At 41.7% G+C, this 17713-nt stretch overlaps 1 protein-coding gene across 3 annotated transcripts in view; it reads right to left on the bottom strand.

Moving 5' to 3' along the window:
• Nucleotides 1-15037, bottom strand: part of dlgap4a (discs, large homolog-associated protein 4a) — an 82514-nt gene extending 67477 nt beyond the window's left edge. For all 3 annotated transcript variants that reach the window (XM_084366648.1, XM_084366647.1, XM_084366649.1), the window contains exon 1: nt 14548-15037. The gene's annotated coding sequence lies outside the window, so the exon portion shown is untranslated. The remainder of the gene's footprint in view (nt 1-14547) is intronic.
• Between the last annotated feature and the right edge of the window lie 2676 nt (nt 15038-17713).

The following is a 17713-nucleotide window of genomic DNA, read 5'->3' as shown; positions in this document are numbered from 1 at the left end:
TGTTAAAATGTAAGTTTAGAGATGATAGTTACCTTAAGGCTGAACCACGTTGGCTGTTTTCCCGTGGCCAGTCTTTATGCTAAGTTAACTCCCTACTGACGGTAGCTTCATATTTACCAAAAAGAGTGACTTCCATCTTCCTATCTAACTTTCAGCAAAACTTTTCTTTGAAGTTTGAGTAAGTAAAGTCAAGTCCAATAAGGCCTTAAGTCCTCATTTATGGGATTTAAGTCTGATGCAAGTGTAACATGAGGCACCAGGTCATCTCACTAGGCATTGCAGTGACTTCCTGTGTTGTCTGGCAGTTTTATAAGCACATTATTCCTCAGATTAGGTTTGTAGTCTGTCCCTTCATGCTGGTTTAATGTCCTGTGGGACAGTCTGCAGTGTCTATGAGACTAGTTACGTAAAGACACTTCTGGTCCCCGCGAAACCCTGCATGTGGTTCCCTCCCTTAGTATGATCTGTGCCTGCCAACTTCAGGTTTTCTCAGCTGTTTATTTTCTGTTTTTCTGTTTTTATTTTTGTTTTTGAGTGTGTGCTCCAGAAGTCTCCTTTTCACACTCTTTTGTGTTGTCTCTTCCCAGTTCCAAAAGCTTAGCCTGTCTCAACAACATGTGTTTCGTTCCAAAAGAGGTACTGGGTCTCATCAGTGATGTCACTTTGCTTCTCACTGTCAGTTTTGTCCTTGGATCGTACTGTACTTCACCACCTGGGAAGCTTCTGAGAAAGGCGGCAGCCGAAAAACTGTCAGGGTAAACAAACAAATGCACTAGGCTGTCAGTTTCGTACATCAGAGACGAGTTGAACCATTTCCAGCTAAGATCATATCAAAAAATGTTACAGAAATAGGAAAACTACACACTGCAGCTTCATCTGCAGTATAGGCTTGCCTTACAATCACAGGTCAGCTGTTTGTGTATTTTAAAGACGACTTTTTTTGGCACTTTGCCTTCATTTGATAGTTGACAGTGTGGAGAGAGACAAGAAACATTGGCACAGAGAGATGACTGATTGAAATACAGCCTCCAATTGTCATATACTATATATTTATATATAATATGTAGTAAATTTGTACATCGATCCAGTTTGACCGAAAGAAAAATCGTCTTCCGCTCAGATGCATTTAAATAGTTTTTTACAGCCTCCATTTATTCTAACACAGGCTTCATGTTTGCATTTTTTAGCAGTCATGATCATTATGGCTTCCTTTATGTTCCCTGTTGCTTATACATCCATTTAAAACATGCTTTGTTGTGCTTCACAACACACACACACACACACACACACACACACACACACACACGCACACATTTCCTTTGCTTGAATCATGACATTCAGCTTCTGACGCTTGCCCACATTTCAGTCATCCTTGGGAGGAGACAGAGCTGGCAGCCTCACATCGGCCATCCAGGGACAATGCGGCAGGCAGGCAGGCAGGCAGGCAGGCAGGCAGCTCTACTACAGTAGTGGCATGGCAGGTTCAGCTGAAGGAGAGGCACTGACATCCATACTAATGAGACTCTGCGCAGCGCAGTGACCAGGCGTACGCGGGAGGACCAGGCAGAAACAATCACGCAGCTACCAGCGAGCATATTGCCTCGTGGAAACCCTCCACCATTCAGAAAGAGAAAGTTATTTGCTTCCTTCTCTTTGCATCAATTTTTAAAACGTTTTGACAAATCTGCTGCACACTAAGCATTCACAACAGCGCAGCCCCGACAACCACCACACATCAATCTTGTTACCGCAGGAACAACAACCACAACAACCTCAGTTAGTTCAAGAATATCCTGCAGGCCGAACACTGACTTCCCACTAAAGTGTTCGATTACAAATTATTGAAATGAAATGAAACAGCTATTGTGCATCGTTTTCTCCTTGTCAGCAAACATTCTGTCTTTGATAGAGACAAGGAGAAACATCTTTATTTCATGATATTAGACTCTAGGGGCACTCGAGAACCCCCAGCAGCAAGACAGAGAGACATAAACACCACCTTCGTTTTGTATTGAAGTCTATATTATGTCAAATAAAAAGGTTTGTCACTGTGAATGCACATTTCAGTATTTTATCTGGTGTGTTGGCAAGAAGAACAGTTCAAGAGAAAGGCATCGGCGTACTGAAGCAATTCCTCTAGTACAGCTACAACATTTTGATCCCATCTCAGTCAATACAAAATCCAACATCACTTAAAACATACTTAAACCCACTAGATTCTGTTTTTTATTTGGATCGTCAAATTGTATGAACACATATATGCCAGCCACCTAAATATGGTAGATTTTTTTCATAAATATCCAGAAAATTTGATGAAAACATAAAAACACGGCCTATCCTACAAACCAACCAACAAACAGACACGGGAAAACCATAGTCTCCTTGGCAGAGGTAGAAAGTGTGAGGTAGCTCCTTCGTCACGGGTAGAGAATGATCATGGCAACATCGACTGCTGGTTGGAAACAGGAAACAAACAGCAATCTCCCGTATCCAAGTCTCATGTTTTGTTAACCTTTCCATCCAGTTTGTCACCTGACCTCCGCCAGCCACTAGAAAGCTCCGTCATGAATATGAACATGTGTTGTTTTGGATTTGCTAAAACAGCTGATACTGTTGTTCCTCTCGGGAGGATAGTCTCTAATTGATGGTCGAGCAAATCAGGAAAAGTCTATATATAGATCTTCTTTGTCCTCTTCAAGTTAATCACAAGATGTTGAAATGTTGAAGCTGTGCTGAATAAATCTTCCATCAGGAGTGCCTATTTAAAGAAACGTTATGCATATTTTGCTAGTGTGTTATGTGTTTTATTCTTGTAGAACATATTTGTTGTAAATTGCTTGTCTAATACAATCACATCACAGTGGGGCTGAGCCACACGGATTTCTCAGCTTGCATGACAAAGAACAAATGTAACAACAACTGAACATGATGGTATTTACTTCGCTGGATGCTTCTGTGTGATATACAAATTAAAATAGAAGAGAGGAGGATTAGATGGGGGAGATCAAGAGATAGAGGAAGCAAAAGTGCAAACAGTGACCTTTGGGAGCCCTTGCAATTCTCCAGATGAAATTCATTACCACCCCCAACAGATTAATAAAGAGAGAGATTGCCTTGTGCTGACGGACAGATGCTCTCAATGCAGGTGGCGGATCTGAGGCCGACATCAGTTCTGTCATCCGTCAGCTCCAAATGCTCGACTGTGTGTGTGTTCCTGTAACAATGCCTATTGAAATGTGTGGCATTCAAGAGGAAGGCAGCTCCCTTATCAAAGACCTACAGTCCTGCTTCCAGACAGGATTCCTTTGGGAAAGGCTGGAATCTCCGAGTCATGAAGGATTCGCCCTCCAGCCTCCTGTGAGGCTCAGCAGCATCTTGCTGCCCCATTACCTGCCAGTCTCCAGGAACAGCTGCCTCATTCCTGCTGTGAATTATGCAACAGTGGTGTTTACAATGAAGGCACACCGCCTGTAGAAGCACAAACAAGGACGTATAACCTCTGTAGGGTGAGGAAGGAGGCTGCGCGACAGTCTGTTCCTGCTGTCTTACAGTTAGGAATCTACAACAGACAGCTCAGGGTGACCTGCTCGTGACTGACGCTCCACGCAGAAGGATGTCAGTGAGAGCGGAGGTCAAGTCATGTCGAAGCAATCTTAGCCATACAGACAGCCTGCTGAGGTTTAGGAACACACAAACACAAGACAGCAGTGGAATCGCAGGAGTCAGTTCTCTGCCTGCGTTGCTAATCCTGCCGCAGTGACAGAGCAACACAAGTTTCTGTATTACATCACGCGTCTTCTCTCTAAATCCAGTGAAAACACACCACACTGATGTCCATAAGCTCACATTAATGAACCGGGAACTAATCAACCTATTAAGTAGCTAATGTATTTTGTTTGCCCCTGGTTTGCCTTTTTGTTACACTGTGCAACATGCGACAAGACAGTCATGCCGTAATGATTAAAAAGCTCTAATATGGCAAGATCTCGAGTAACTGTGTGTGAGCAATTATTCATGCGACTTTGAGAGCTACTTAAACACAAACAAGACTTTAAATGCACATGAATGCACCATGAATAATATATAGATAGCATACTGTGTTGAAACCGAGGCAGCCATCATATGTGCAAACACTGTTGTTAAGTGTAAAGGGACCAAACTGACGTCAAAGAACTGTCTGCGTCGAAGGCCGACGTCGCCTCACGTCTCCTGTGTCTCGGCCGAAAAGCTGCACTTGAACACATCGCAAAGACGACAGCCGGCAGTCAGCAAGGTTGTACGTTCTGCGTCTGTGTGAGGTGAAGGACATACCTCTCTGCCGATATGTTGTTATGATACAGCAGCTGTTTTATTTATACACTTAACTTGCTGATATGGCCTGTAGGAGCCTAACTGCAGTTTATTTGATGTTTGAGTAATTCGCATTCAATAATTTAAGTTCATATGTCAATAAAAAAGTAATTTACATGGATTAAGAAGGTAGTGGAAGTGTGGATAAGGTAACTATGATTTTCATTTCCTAGTAACTACACGTTTTTATTTTGATAGTCTCGTCAGAATAGTTTTATTTTCCATGTGCTTACTCCGAAAACTCTAGCTGTCAAACAATTCTTGCTTCAGTGATTGATAACTTGTGAATGGACGATTTTTCAGTACCAGCTTTTCCTGTGTTGAAGTAATCAAATCAACTTCATCGATTGGTCCTTTTCAAAGTGAATGCAGACAAAGGGAATCGTCAGAGCCTCAACCTAAGGCTTCATTCATTGGAAACCTACATGGGTGCTTCCCATCGAGAATGTGTCGAGAAAAATGGCGCTGGTGAAGTGTCATGCTAAATGGGCGAAATCATGAATACTACATCAACAAGCGCAAGCCAATCAGAGTTATTTCCCACTGCCAAATCCACATGTTGAATTCGCCCAAAAGCCTCCAACAAGGGCTGTCCAGTGCCAACGGTGTGAAAAACACTGCACAGACTAGAGCCAAAGATGCTCACTGACGGACCTGACATGGCCGACAGTCGGCCTGGTGCGTCAGGGCCTTAAGTGTGTGAAGAAGTGACGACATTGTCATCTTGCAATCATAATCTCGAAGATAAAACAGGGAGCACCCGACAGCGTATTTAGTTAGGAAGAATTTATACCTCAGGGATCATCAGTGAATAAAACACAATGTTTAGCATATTGAAACACCCTCAGGCTGATGGAAAATACACGTCTGTATATATTTGTATGGTATATGTGTAAGTTAATACACTAACAGCCTCCAGGATAGCAGACTGGGTGCACTAAGAACAACAACTCTAATAAGGAACAAATATAGTAGCACATCTCGTGTCATGTGGTAAACTGTTCTGTTTAGCTTCAAGGTTATAGTGAGGGTGAGTGATCATGAGAGTGTTTGTGTTTCGCGGTCCAGCGGGACGTGTTGCATCTATCTGTGAAAAGGGATGACAGGCTTCAAATTGCCTCACCGCTGAGGATGACACAGTGCACTATCACTCCTTACAGCTACAGTCAAAGTTTGTGTGTGTGTGTGTGCGTGTGTGTAGGAAGCGGGGATGCGGGTGTGCAATGTCACAAGGTTGAATGTTGTTCTTGACTCCTCGTGGCCCTGACAGTGAAGGGGCTGTGTGGGTGAGCTCCACAGTCGCTCCTGATCAAACTGAGTTAGTAAAGTAGTAAACAAGACACGAGGGCAGAAAAACATGCAGAAACGAAACAAACCTGAAAATGGATTAACGTTCCTACAGAGCTCACACTCTGCGAAAGTTATGTAAATGAGTAAAGGTGTTTGTTTTTTTTTAAAAAATGTTTATCAACATATTGCAGAAATGAACATTTTCTAATCAAGATGATGGTCATTAAAGCAGCCGTAATCAATATGTTTATATCTGCAATGGAAAAAATGACTAGCTGGATGTGCAAAGGGGGGTATGGAGTGAGAAACCAGCCGTTACATAATCATCTGACTCAGCAGTTCCTCTCAGCTCTATAGCATCATGTAGCTTACTGTTTTGGTTTTCCTGCTCAGTTTTACTGTGTCACCTAAACCACACCATCAGCTCAGTTTTCAGCTAAAGTACACAGCTGTTTTAATCTCTAAAAGACCCACCTTACTGCATGCTCGCTGGCTGCCATCAAACAGCAGCCACACAAACACAGTTCGCAACTAGCTGGTGGACACATAGTAAATCTGCCAGGTTTATAAGGTGATATTAAGTCACTGTTGTGTTTACAGTTTACAGTTAAAGTCAGTTATTGAAGCTTTAAGGAATCTGGCATCCTTCTCTATGATAAAATACACAATTTTCCCAAAATAAGGTGGGTAACACTTTATAAAATGGATCATAGAAAACTGACAAACAAGGAACAACTCAAGAACAATTAATAAGAAGTCCCTGAATACCTCTGAAGTGGCCAAAAGAACAACAGCCCAGTTTCTACCAACCACTGATGCGTTCACAATACATGTTTATGACATGTTACATGTTCGCACCGACAAAAACTGGTATTTTAAGCAAAAACATGATCTTAACCGAACCCTAACCAAGTGGTTCTGTGCCTAAACTTAACCAGAGCATAAGCACATCAGTCAGTCTGTGCAATCCAATATCCAATAAAGCCTGATTAATGTCATGATTGCTGATGATGGTATGGTTAATTTTAGGCACTCAAGACACCAGGTTAAAATTAGCCAAAGATTATTGCCTTGGTTATATTTTATTAGATTATTATAAGACACATTTTATTTACTTCCATCAAATAATGTTCAACTGAAACCACAGTCTTTCTCAAAGCCCATCTGTTGCCTGTACTGAACCACAGGGGTCTTTAGTGTCGAGGTCCTGCTTGTTCAACTATGACTTGAGTGTGGTACAAAAACATAAAATGTCCTTCATTAAAAATGCATCGTCACTGAACATAACTCAGGCAGAAATTATGAAGACATTTTTATTAGGTTCAACATAATTTCCAGAAGACAGGGTTTTCACAAGTAGCATGTATTGTTGATGGTTTTATACAATTGAAAGTTATGACATCGCTGCAGTTTTCCTAACTTTTCTGCTATCTCGAGCGACGGCAGTCACATTATGTAATTATGCAAGATCTTGACAGTGTGCACAGGCAGGATTAAGTCAAAGCAAAGCCATGGTGTGATTTCTCCAACTCAAGCTTAGTTTAATCTGCACTCCACAAAGGGCTACAGTATTCCTTCCTGAAATCCTCCACTTAAATGTGTGTGTACGTATATGTGTGTGTGCATGTGTCAGTGAAAGTGCATGTCAGCCTGCTGCAGGGTGAATCATTACTTTACCAGTTAATGTAGACAGTAAATGCTTGTCGAAGTGACGTAATGTTTTCTCTCGGTTGTTGAGTTCGATGCTGCCTGCACACTCATGTGTACTCTCCACATACAGCACTTTTCTGTGTGTGTTTATTATAAATAATTAACACGAGTAGGACGCTGACTGCCGGCTTACTGCTGCCGCTGCAGAGACACATTAACATATTAAAGGTCGGTGTCCTCCTTGAGAAATAGTGGCTTCTTTAAAATTAAAGGCCTTATAATGAGAGGGGGACATTTTTAGCCCAGATTTTTTTGTACACGATGACAATCTCTCCGGGCTAACGTGGGTTGAAACTGCTAATCACGAAGGTGTGAGGAACTCTCACAGTTCAGCTGTTATGCTTTGGATGCCATATGTCCAATTCAGGGAAAAAGTGCTACCTCAAGTTTAACATTCACCATCACTAAGATACAGAGACTCTGGTCTGTGTTTGAAACATTTAAATGTGGGCTTTAATTATAAGAGTAGTTTTCAAGTTTTTTTTCCAAATAGTCCAGCATTGCATTGAGTTGAGTCAATACAGGATGATTCTGTAGCTCGCAACTTACATCCAGTGACTATGTTCAGATCTAATGCCGGTATTGGTCTGTCCTTTCTGTAGGTTGGGGTGATGGATGGGTGAGTAGCAAGTCTGACTTTCATGCAAGAGACCGAAGTTTGAGCCTCATCACTGACCAGTAAATCAACCTTTGTATTTTTATTAACCATAAATTATATTTACCCAAACTCAACCAAGTGCTTTGATCGCCTAACCTTGACCATATGTTAACTATTTTTTTTATGAAGATTGGTTAAATTTGCACCAAAGTTGTGGTGACTAAACAAAATTGGTCACGCAGAATTTTCTTTGATTGGTTGAATTTGTGTTAATTGTAGATATGTATTTACTATAACTACAGGTCTTTCCCTAACCCTAACCATATCATGATTGCCATGCCAAGATATTGCAAGTTGGAATTGTGAATTTATAATCCTTTTTATTGGTAAAGGTGGAGTCCACCGTCCTGTGGTGGAAACAGATCTTCCATCTGAGCACATTGAAAGCACAATATGACCCATTCATGTAATCTTGCGCAATTTTATCTCATTGATAACGGCCTCACTCTTTACTCTTTGCCTTACTACACAACACATCCAGCAGTGAACCAAACACTGCTTTGATGAAACAGCCACAAAAAACGTCATTGCAAGACAGAGACCAGTCATTTTCCGCATTTTTTGTCAGTGAATCCTTTCAGATTTTTGTAGGAGGTGAATGGAACAGAAAGAAGTGGCCACAGCTTTCTGTTACATAAAGAGCTGCAGGCAACAGGCTGCAACAACTCAGCAAGGTAATAAACTTAGCTGTGTCCTGTTGTTATGTGGAAAACAACTTGCACAGCGCAAGTTGTTGTGTAGCAAGAAATCAGATTGTGGTCCTTGACATCTTTACTGAAACAATATAGGTTTGATGGTTGCACTGTAAAGCTCTTATGCTGTATTTTCAGCAGCTGCTCGAGGAACGCTCGCTGTAACATTAAACCACCAAATCAACGATAGAACTTCAATCTTAGGATGACAGCTGCAGCATCAGACATTTTAAAAAACACAACACAGTCCCCAATTGATTTTCCTGTCTGGCATTAGTGTTGATTAAAGCCAAACATCTAAACTTCACAAAAGAAAGGCTAGCTGCGCTTTGTCTTTGTCTTGAAGGATACTAAACAAAAGAGTTGATGCCGTTTGGCTTTGGTGATGCTTTCGTACCTCTCTGATCGAGTATCTGTTGAGAGTACGAGTGAGTACGAGTTCAGTGAAGTATCTATTTTAGCAAACAGGCTTAATCACTGTGTGAAAACTGCTGCCACGGGCACACATCCAAATCTTAATCTGCCTTGGTCAGATGTGTTAATTATCTCTGTTAACACGTGGGACCCTGATCCTGGTATCTGTGCGTGAAATAATGGGGAGCCATGTATGTCAGAAGGTGAAAACAATCTTCTGGTGTGGCGTGTGCGAAGTAAAGATGGCAACAGGCGTGATAACATGAGATGCCGTGTCCATATGGTGCTCAGGGCCGGGGCTGTGACACAGGCACACCCGGGGTCAGGTCTCGGTTTAAGTGGATGTAATCGGTGGCAGAGGCCAGAAGGCTGACATCCCATGGTGTTAATCTGCAGAGGGTTCAGATCTGCTCTCAAGCCCACTGTGCTGTGAGATGTCATGTGAATATTTCATCTGAGACAACCAATCACTAGTGAGAAATTAGTGATGACACAATCAATTTAACTTGCCGTTAATGAGAGGAAATACTGCTGCAGGCGGTGTGAGACAGGAATTGATCTTTTTCCTGCACAAAACACAATTTTTCCCTTCCAGTTTCTCTGCACATTTTTTCTGCTTGCCACAATGTTCCCACATGCTTGGCCATCAACACATTAAAGTCAATATGAGAATGTTTCTCTGCTGTCCCTGCAGCTCTCTGGAATATGTATGAATTTCTGCATTTGATTTCCTTGCCAGAGGGAAGCAGCTTTTCAAAAGGCTAAATCTGTTTTGAACACCAGTTTTCTCATATTTACACGGAAGTAATTAAAGCCAACTTGTGATTCAAGGGCAGCGGATATTACAATGAAACCCTGTGAGCTCTGTCCCTGTCCAAAAAGTTTTTTTTTTTTTTTTTTTTTATACACACAACCACCCACAGACACAATCACCAAGAACTGCCCCAGAAATCCAAGCGAAGGTTATAGAAATTCTCTTTGTAGTCGCAAAACAAAATATCCCAGAGCTTTGAATATCACCCTGCATTATTTCCGCAGCATCCTCGATGCTGCTCTTCTGTTGCTTCGTCTTTCACACAACAAATGCCTCTCAGTCATGTTAGGCCGCTTCTCGATCAAGGCTGTTTCGTTTCTTGTCCATAACAATTAATTTTCAGTTGTGTTTGTAAATGCTGTGTTATTTACATTTCCAGACTCAATTTTGATGCTTAATATCCAGAGAAACTATTATTCTTTGGGCTGCCATAAAAACACTGACATGAACAAACAGCTGTTGCTGGGATCTTCCCCACAGTGGACACACGAGACACAATTAATCACCAGGGGACACAGACTCATTAATTGCTGCGTGCTGATTAATCGTCCCTGGTGAGGAACGTTCAGCTTAACATGCAAATTTGTGTCACAGGATCCATTCAGCACCGCAGCCCAGGCAGGGACTTATTGTAAAATGACACAAGCAGAGAGATAACAAGGCGCTTGTCAGAGGCCCACTGTACAACAGTTGTTTCTATTTTAAGCTCTTATACAAGAAGTGGAAAATGTGAGATTGTTACAAGTTTGACGAATACTGAAGAGAGGGCTGAGATTCAAGGAGGAAACAGATTTATTTAGTGTGACGTAGACTGTTTATCTTTTGATTTGCTTTGTCCTTGGTTGCTTTGCTGCATTAAAACAATCTGCCAAAACAGAGGAGAGGAGAGGAAAGGAGAGGAAAGGAAAGGAAAGGAAAGGAAAGGAAAGGAAAGGAAAGGAAAGGAAAGGAAAGATTTTTGAGTGACCTATGGAGGGAAAGGTCACTGACTCAGCAGAATGGAGCAGCATCTGAGGAGACAGACTTTAATCACCTCCATCAGCTCCTGCATGAGGTGGACTAAGAGCAGCGTTACCAAGGTCATAAAACGTCTCTGTGTTGAGGTAAAACTGAGCGAGATGAGCCACTCTCCTTAGAGATCCATTTTGCTCTCCATTTGAGCCCTCTTTATCCACAATTTGGAGAGGGTGACGATGAGACAACAGCTGATCAGATGGAGCACTAAGACACTTCATGGTAAGGAGGAAGTGTACACACTGCTGACTTCAGAGCACCGTCTTCTTCTGCCTGAACTGAATTTACACCGACGCCTTGTTGCTATGGTAAATATAGAGCAACAACAGCTTGAAATTATCTACTTTATTTGAACTATTTTAAGTCAAACAGGCTGTAAACACGTTAGCTTCTCTCTCCCTTCAAACTGCCAAGCCACACTAACACGAACACGAGTTTTACACTGCAGCAGAAGTAATCCATCCTGGCTCATTTATAGCACATCATTCAATATAAGACAGCCTGACGAGTGACAGGAGAGGCTGGTGAATCCGCTATATTGTAATTACCTTGTTGTGTTTGTCAACTGACCTTACACCCACCACATACGGCTGATATAGTAAAGAGATTGGCAGAGGGAAGCCAGCGAGTTAATACAACAGAAAGCGAATGGGAGACTTGGAGAGAAAAAGAGAAGACACTAGGCTTCAGAGACTGTTGTCCACGTTCATTGAAATGCCAATTAGGGCAATACCTTGTGACATTTCTGCTCTTTCTCTACAGCTAATGCGCCGCAGCATGGGCAGTCGTACTTCAGAGAGCTTTGTAATGCCGAGGCTCTAACACAGTCGGTCACATACACACAAGATTTTAACACTCTCTCTACTGCCATTTGTCAAAACAGAAGATATGAAACTCTAGTAAAAGTCCAAAAAGTACTTCAGTAAATCTTAGGCAATAGTACTGGGCATCGATCGATTCTCGGCCTGGCCAAATACTGGGACAGATATTCAGCATTTTCCCTATTTTTTTCATTTGCCGATAAAATACATGTTTATGTAAATACCTTTACGTCACCCTTTCTTATAATATTTTTTATATTCTTATATGTGTTGATTTAATTGATTTAGTGATGTTTATTACTTGGAACATTTCTTTTTAAGTATTAAGATGTTCTGTTTAAACCGACCCTGTGATCGTTTGTTACTGATGCTTTAATGTGACAGTGCATTTTACTGCTGTAGCTGGTTGAGTTGACAATTTTAACTATATTTTGCTGGGTAGTTTAAGTTTATCATGTATTTTTCTATGTGGATTCACAGCTGTCCAATTAAATGCAGTGGTAGAAAGTAACCATAAATACATTTACTCACATTGTGCTTAAATACTACTGTGTTTTAAGGTACTTGTACTGACTTGCTGCATTTTAAGCTACTTTACACTTCGACAATACATTTCTTTTATTATAAATATACTTCACTAACGATTATGATCAATGATTATTGATTAAACTACTGAGCAATATAAAGTAATTAGCTCTACCTTCAACAGCTGCAACATAAGTCATGCTTACACATTAATTATAATCCAATATAATAGTTGTATATATAACTACTTTTATTAGTTTCATTTCGCTCTGATTAACTCCAACACAAGTCTGCATACAGGGCTCCAGGCTGCGGCTAAACGTTTCCATTGGTTGATTAAGTTCGATTAAGGTAACGCAATTTCTTTTTGCTAGTGATTTAAATGAAGAGAAACATATACTTGATCCTTTATTCCTTTCACATATTGTGTTAAGAAATTACATTTAAATGCACCAACATTTTAAATGAACAAGTTAGGCACACAGTGCAGCCACCGTGAAATGTCAGTCTGGAGCCCTGGCATGGAGGAGGCTAACCTGCTAGTCATGAGTGAAATCATTCGTTCAAACGCTCACACAATGATGGAACAGCCACCGAGAGCAATCTGGGGTTCGGTGAGGACAGGGATCGAAACCACAGAAGGAGCGTAAAGAAGCGTACGATTACAGCACTCAAGTAAAGTGCCCGGAAACTGTACTTAAGGACAGTGCTCGAGTAAATGTACTTAGTTATATTCTTCCACTGGTTACTAGTGAAGCTGTCAAGAGCGTTCGGAAAACACAACCCACCGACTGCAGTCATAACCCACAAGGACAAACGTCCATGCAGTTAATTCACATGACAGTGATCTGAAAGTCAACTTCATGTCTTCAGTGTCACTGTTTGCGCAGTACTGGTTCAGTCACTCCACTGGGTCTCGCTGTGATACGACTCTCTGTGTCCTTTGACGTCACGCTGATGTGTGTGATACTGTACAGCATCTTGTCTAATCACTCCCTGCAGTAGCACTGACTAAGCCAGTTTTAAAAACACCCACCACCTTGGACTCGAGCCAGCTGGGTTTTCTTCAAACTCTCTGGTACTGTATCATCATGGCTGTTGGCTCCCTGGCAGCAGATATGACATTGACACCTTAGTGAGAGGCTACAGTCCCCCACCGGCAGCGGTTACATACAGGATACCCAGAGCTTTTCCAGCACTCTGTTTGCACCGATCACTACCGAGTTTGTGCTGCTGTTTAAACAATTCCTATACGCATTTAGGAAGCTGAAAACAAGAGGGTGTATTTACCGTTCAGCCTATAGTGTGATGTGTAAACCTCTCAGGCTGCCCATGCACTCCTCTGGCTCGTACGCTGACATCCTTCATTGTGCCATCCACAGATTTGTGGTCCCATTGAGCTGCGGATGAATTATTAATCAGCCTTCCACTAACAAAATGGGCTTTTAATTGTACGGACAACAACACGGAAACACAGGCCCTCGATACAAGCCACGTATCGATCAATCCCTTGGAGGAAGACTCGTCCTCAGTCAAAAGGATGAGAGGGCAGGGGCCCCTTTTTTAGTGACAAAAAAGCAGGATATCTTCCCGCAGCAAGAGTGATGAAACTTCAAAGAGGAGACAGAAGGAGTTAATGCTGTAGTCTGAGATTTTAGCCTCATCAAAAGCCGGAGAAAAGCAACGCAAACCGAGCTCAAGTACATGGTAATTTAGTGCTGATTAATTCAAAATCTGCACTGAGTTAAAAGCTGACAGAGTACGTGCCTAATTGTTCTCAAAAGAGACGTGTTTTCCCCTCAAAACTCTAAATCCACTTCCCTGCAGAAATCATGGAGAGCGAAGGGGTTTGATAACTTTGTCAGACGCAGACTGTGCACATACATAACATCACTTCCAGATGTGAATATATATACATATATATATTCCTCCTGCTGCCTCTGCCTCTGGAAAACTGTTGGCTTTGGCAGTCTGGAGCCCAGATCCCTGCTTGCTCAAAGCCGGCGTGTTGACATGACATTTACACAAAGTCACACATACACAGCCACACTCGTGAGTCGACAGGTGAGGAGCGACCTATTCTTTAAAAAATAACAGGCAAAAATCGTCAATTTTGAACTCAAGAGGAGGGATTGACGGTTCAACAATGCAGCCTGATGAGCTCCAGTCGAGCCGTCACATTTTTTTTTTTCTTATTTCATTTTCTGACTGAAACCCGCAACGCCCGCTGTTAAACCCTGAACGTGTCAACAAGCTTACCTTTTTCTCATGTTACTGTGATCAGCCGCAGATGGGTGTCGGTCACACGGGAATAGTTATCCAGCTCTTACATGTCGGCCGTAATATCAGTGTCAGCCGGCTGTTTATCAGTCGGGAAGGTAAACAACGCGGTCCTATAACACAGACAGAAACAGCCTATATGTTTGTTTTATCCTTCAGATGTTTGGCTGCTGGGGGGGGGTCGGGCTGCTCGCTGCGGTCATCGCTCGTCGGTTCCGTCCCCACAGCTGAGCGGTCTTCCTCCTGGTAAGCGGCTCACCGGTTTGCACGGGGATCCATCACGGCAGGGACAACGCAGTTTGGAGGCTGCCGGTGATGCTGCTGCAGCAGCGTTTGGTCCGTCGAGACGCGGGATGAGAGAGGTGGGGGTGGGGGCATCCGAGGGCCCACGACCAAACACTCAGCAGCTCCCGAAATGAACTCATCGGACCCGAAATCACGGTCTCATGAGCAAACGGTGGTTGATGAATCATTATGCGCACTGAGAGGCGACATGCGTGCGCGCGTGTTTTATTCTTCGGAGTGATGCTGTTTGATGATTCAAGGGGGAGAGGAGAGAGACTTTAAAGGGTCAGTTCATTCAAAAATAGATGTTGAGTTGTAGCTGCTATTTTAGATTTAAATGTAAGTATAGATTTATAATGATAAATGCTGTAATCAATTAATCAGATGGTTGATGATATCATGGGATGGCTCTTGTTGAAGTAGGTGTGTAGATACAGTTCATGGGGGCTTCAACTAATAAATAGTTTTCATTTTTTTGATTATTCTGCTGATTATTTTCTTCAGTTAGTTCATATAAAGGCAAACAAAGTGCCCATCACTGGATCCAGGGACCTAAAGCATCTCACTTAAGTTGCTTAAGTTCCCAAAAAATACTCAAAATGTTCCTTTTACTATATATCAGAAAGAAAAGGAGCAGCAACTCCTGTCCATAAAGATAATTAATTATCGACTATAGTTTCAGCTCCACACTGTCTGAGTGACTGACTGTGAGATGGTCCATGTTTTATTCTTCAGAGTGATGCTGTTTGATGATTCAAGGGGAGAGGAGAGACTTTAAAGGGTCAGTTCATTCAAAAATAGATGTTGAATTGTAGCTGATATTTTAGATTTAGAACAGTGAAGTCAGAAAACTGCACCCTAATAATACTGTAATCAATTAATCAGGTGATTGATGATGTCATGGGGTGGCTCTTTTTGAAGTAGGTTTGTTGAGAGAGCATATTAGTGCTACAACTATTGATTCATCTGCTGATTATTTTCTTGTTTAGGTTCCTTAAAAAGGTAAATTTGCATCGCCATTTCCCAGAACACAAAGCGTCATACTCAAGTTGTTTGTTTTGTCACAAAAATCCTCAAAATGTTCAGTTTACTATTATATATTACAAAAAAATAAAGCTGCAGTATCTCTACAGAAGCTGGAGCCAGCAAAAAAATAGCTCTTCTTTTTAATCAACGAATCGATTAATTAACTATAGTATCAGCTCAACACTGTATGGGCGAGTCTGTGGGTTTCATGTGAAGGTGAAACAGAGAAAATCCCCAGAGGGCTATAGCAGGAACACTGACGTAATGAGTCAAACAATAAAACCCAAAAATCTTTCAAATGTTTCAGTGGTAACAGTGACATCAGCATTTATAATCAGTAAATCTATATGAGCACTCCATAAACTGTTAACAACACACTGCGAGGTGGTTGTAAACAGAAAGAAAGACATTTTATTGAAAGTGGTCACTAATGTTTGTGTCAATAATAATGTCTTTTCTTATGAAGCATCTGTAACTGGTGTAAAAAGTTAGTAAATGGCTGGTATACATCTTGTGGCCATCATCAGCAGATGCAGTTTGCTCACTTGTCATAGAGAGTAAAGTCACATTTAGTGTGATACCAGCTGTGTTATACTTTATTGTTAATAATGTATCTGTTGAGACTATAACAGGACTACCTTTATCTGTTGATGAAAACATTCATCAACAATTACAGCAGCTATAATGACGGCTTTTTACCTTAACAACATGTCTAACGTGAAAAGGGTTGCTCCTACTGGACCTTTAGCTCATAGTTTAAGTTGTCCACTCGCAACTACTCTGTTTTATCCACTTTTACTGTCAAATGGTTGTTTCCAGCTGGTTTCACTACACTAAACTATCTAGACAGCAGACTGTAAGCCTACAGTAAGCAACTAGCCGTGGAGCATTTAGCAGCTAAAGAGGCAAATATTTCCCTCTCGAGTTAAGACTAGAAACAGAGTCAGAAGGAGAGGGAATATTAGACTTACATTCATCAGGTGGCCAGAAATACGACTCTCAATGAAGGATAATGCTTTTCTGAATCTGCTGGATGTGTAAGCAAGCAACTGTTTGCTAACAAGCTAAGTGATATATATCCACAGTGTGTTCACAGCTTGTTTCTGCCCCCAAGTGGCCAAAAAAAATGTTGTTAATACAGCTTTTAAAACATCCTGTTAGCTGCTTGCAGCCAAATTAGTCTGTTTTTGATCATTTTAGCGCTGATTGTGCTCCAGTAAACCTGATTCAAACGATCAGCTCGTCATGAAGCTCTGATAACGACCCATTAATTTGAATCAGGTGTGCAGGGGCAGGGAAAACTCAGGTCAGGGGGCCCCAGGACCAGGACTGAATCACACAACACTCAATTGCCAGTAGCAGTTTGCAGTCAGCCTTACTTTCTGTTATAATTATCAGTTTTTGTTCAAACCTGCATTATACTGGCAGGTAATGGAGGTTTTTAGTCGACCCAAATGCAAGGGACGGCAGGCAAGCAGATCAGTAGCAGAAATTTATTCCAAAATGACCACAGGAACAGGTAAACGCAACTGACGACTCGACAAAGACTGAACTAACGACTGGGCTTTAATGAGAACTAAATTAATGAGGGGATGAGGCGCAGGGAAGGGGAATGATGTGAAGAAACAAGAGAGCAGGAGATGATGTGCAAGGAAGAAGACTGGGAACAGGGCATGCCAAACGAAGTTAACAAAGCTGATGCAATGCAGGTGTGGAAGGAAAATCAGTCTAGAGAGGAGCACACAAACACGAGAACACAGGAGGAAAACAGAGCAAAATACATCAAATACAGGACTGTAGTATGCAGCAGTTTATACTAAATAGGGTATTGAAA

This window comes from Pagrus pagrus (assembly GCF_965226575.1).
Source record: "Pagrus pagrus genome assembly, chromosome: 11".
NCBI classification, from domain to species: domain Eukaryota; kingdom Metazoa; phylum Chordata; class Actinopteri; order Spariformes; family Sparidae; genus Pagrus; species Pagrus pagrus.
Note: the sequence above shows the minus strand (reverse complement) of the source record. Positions and strands in the feature narration are given on the sequence as shown.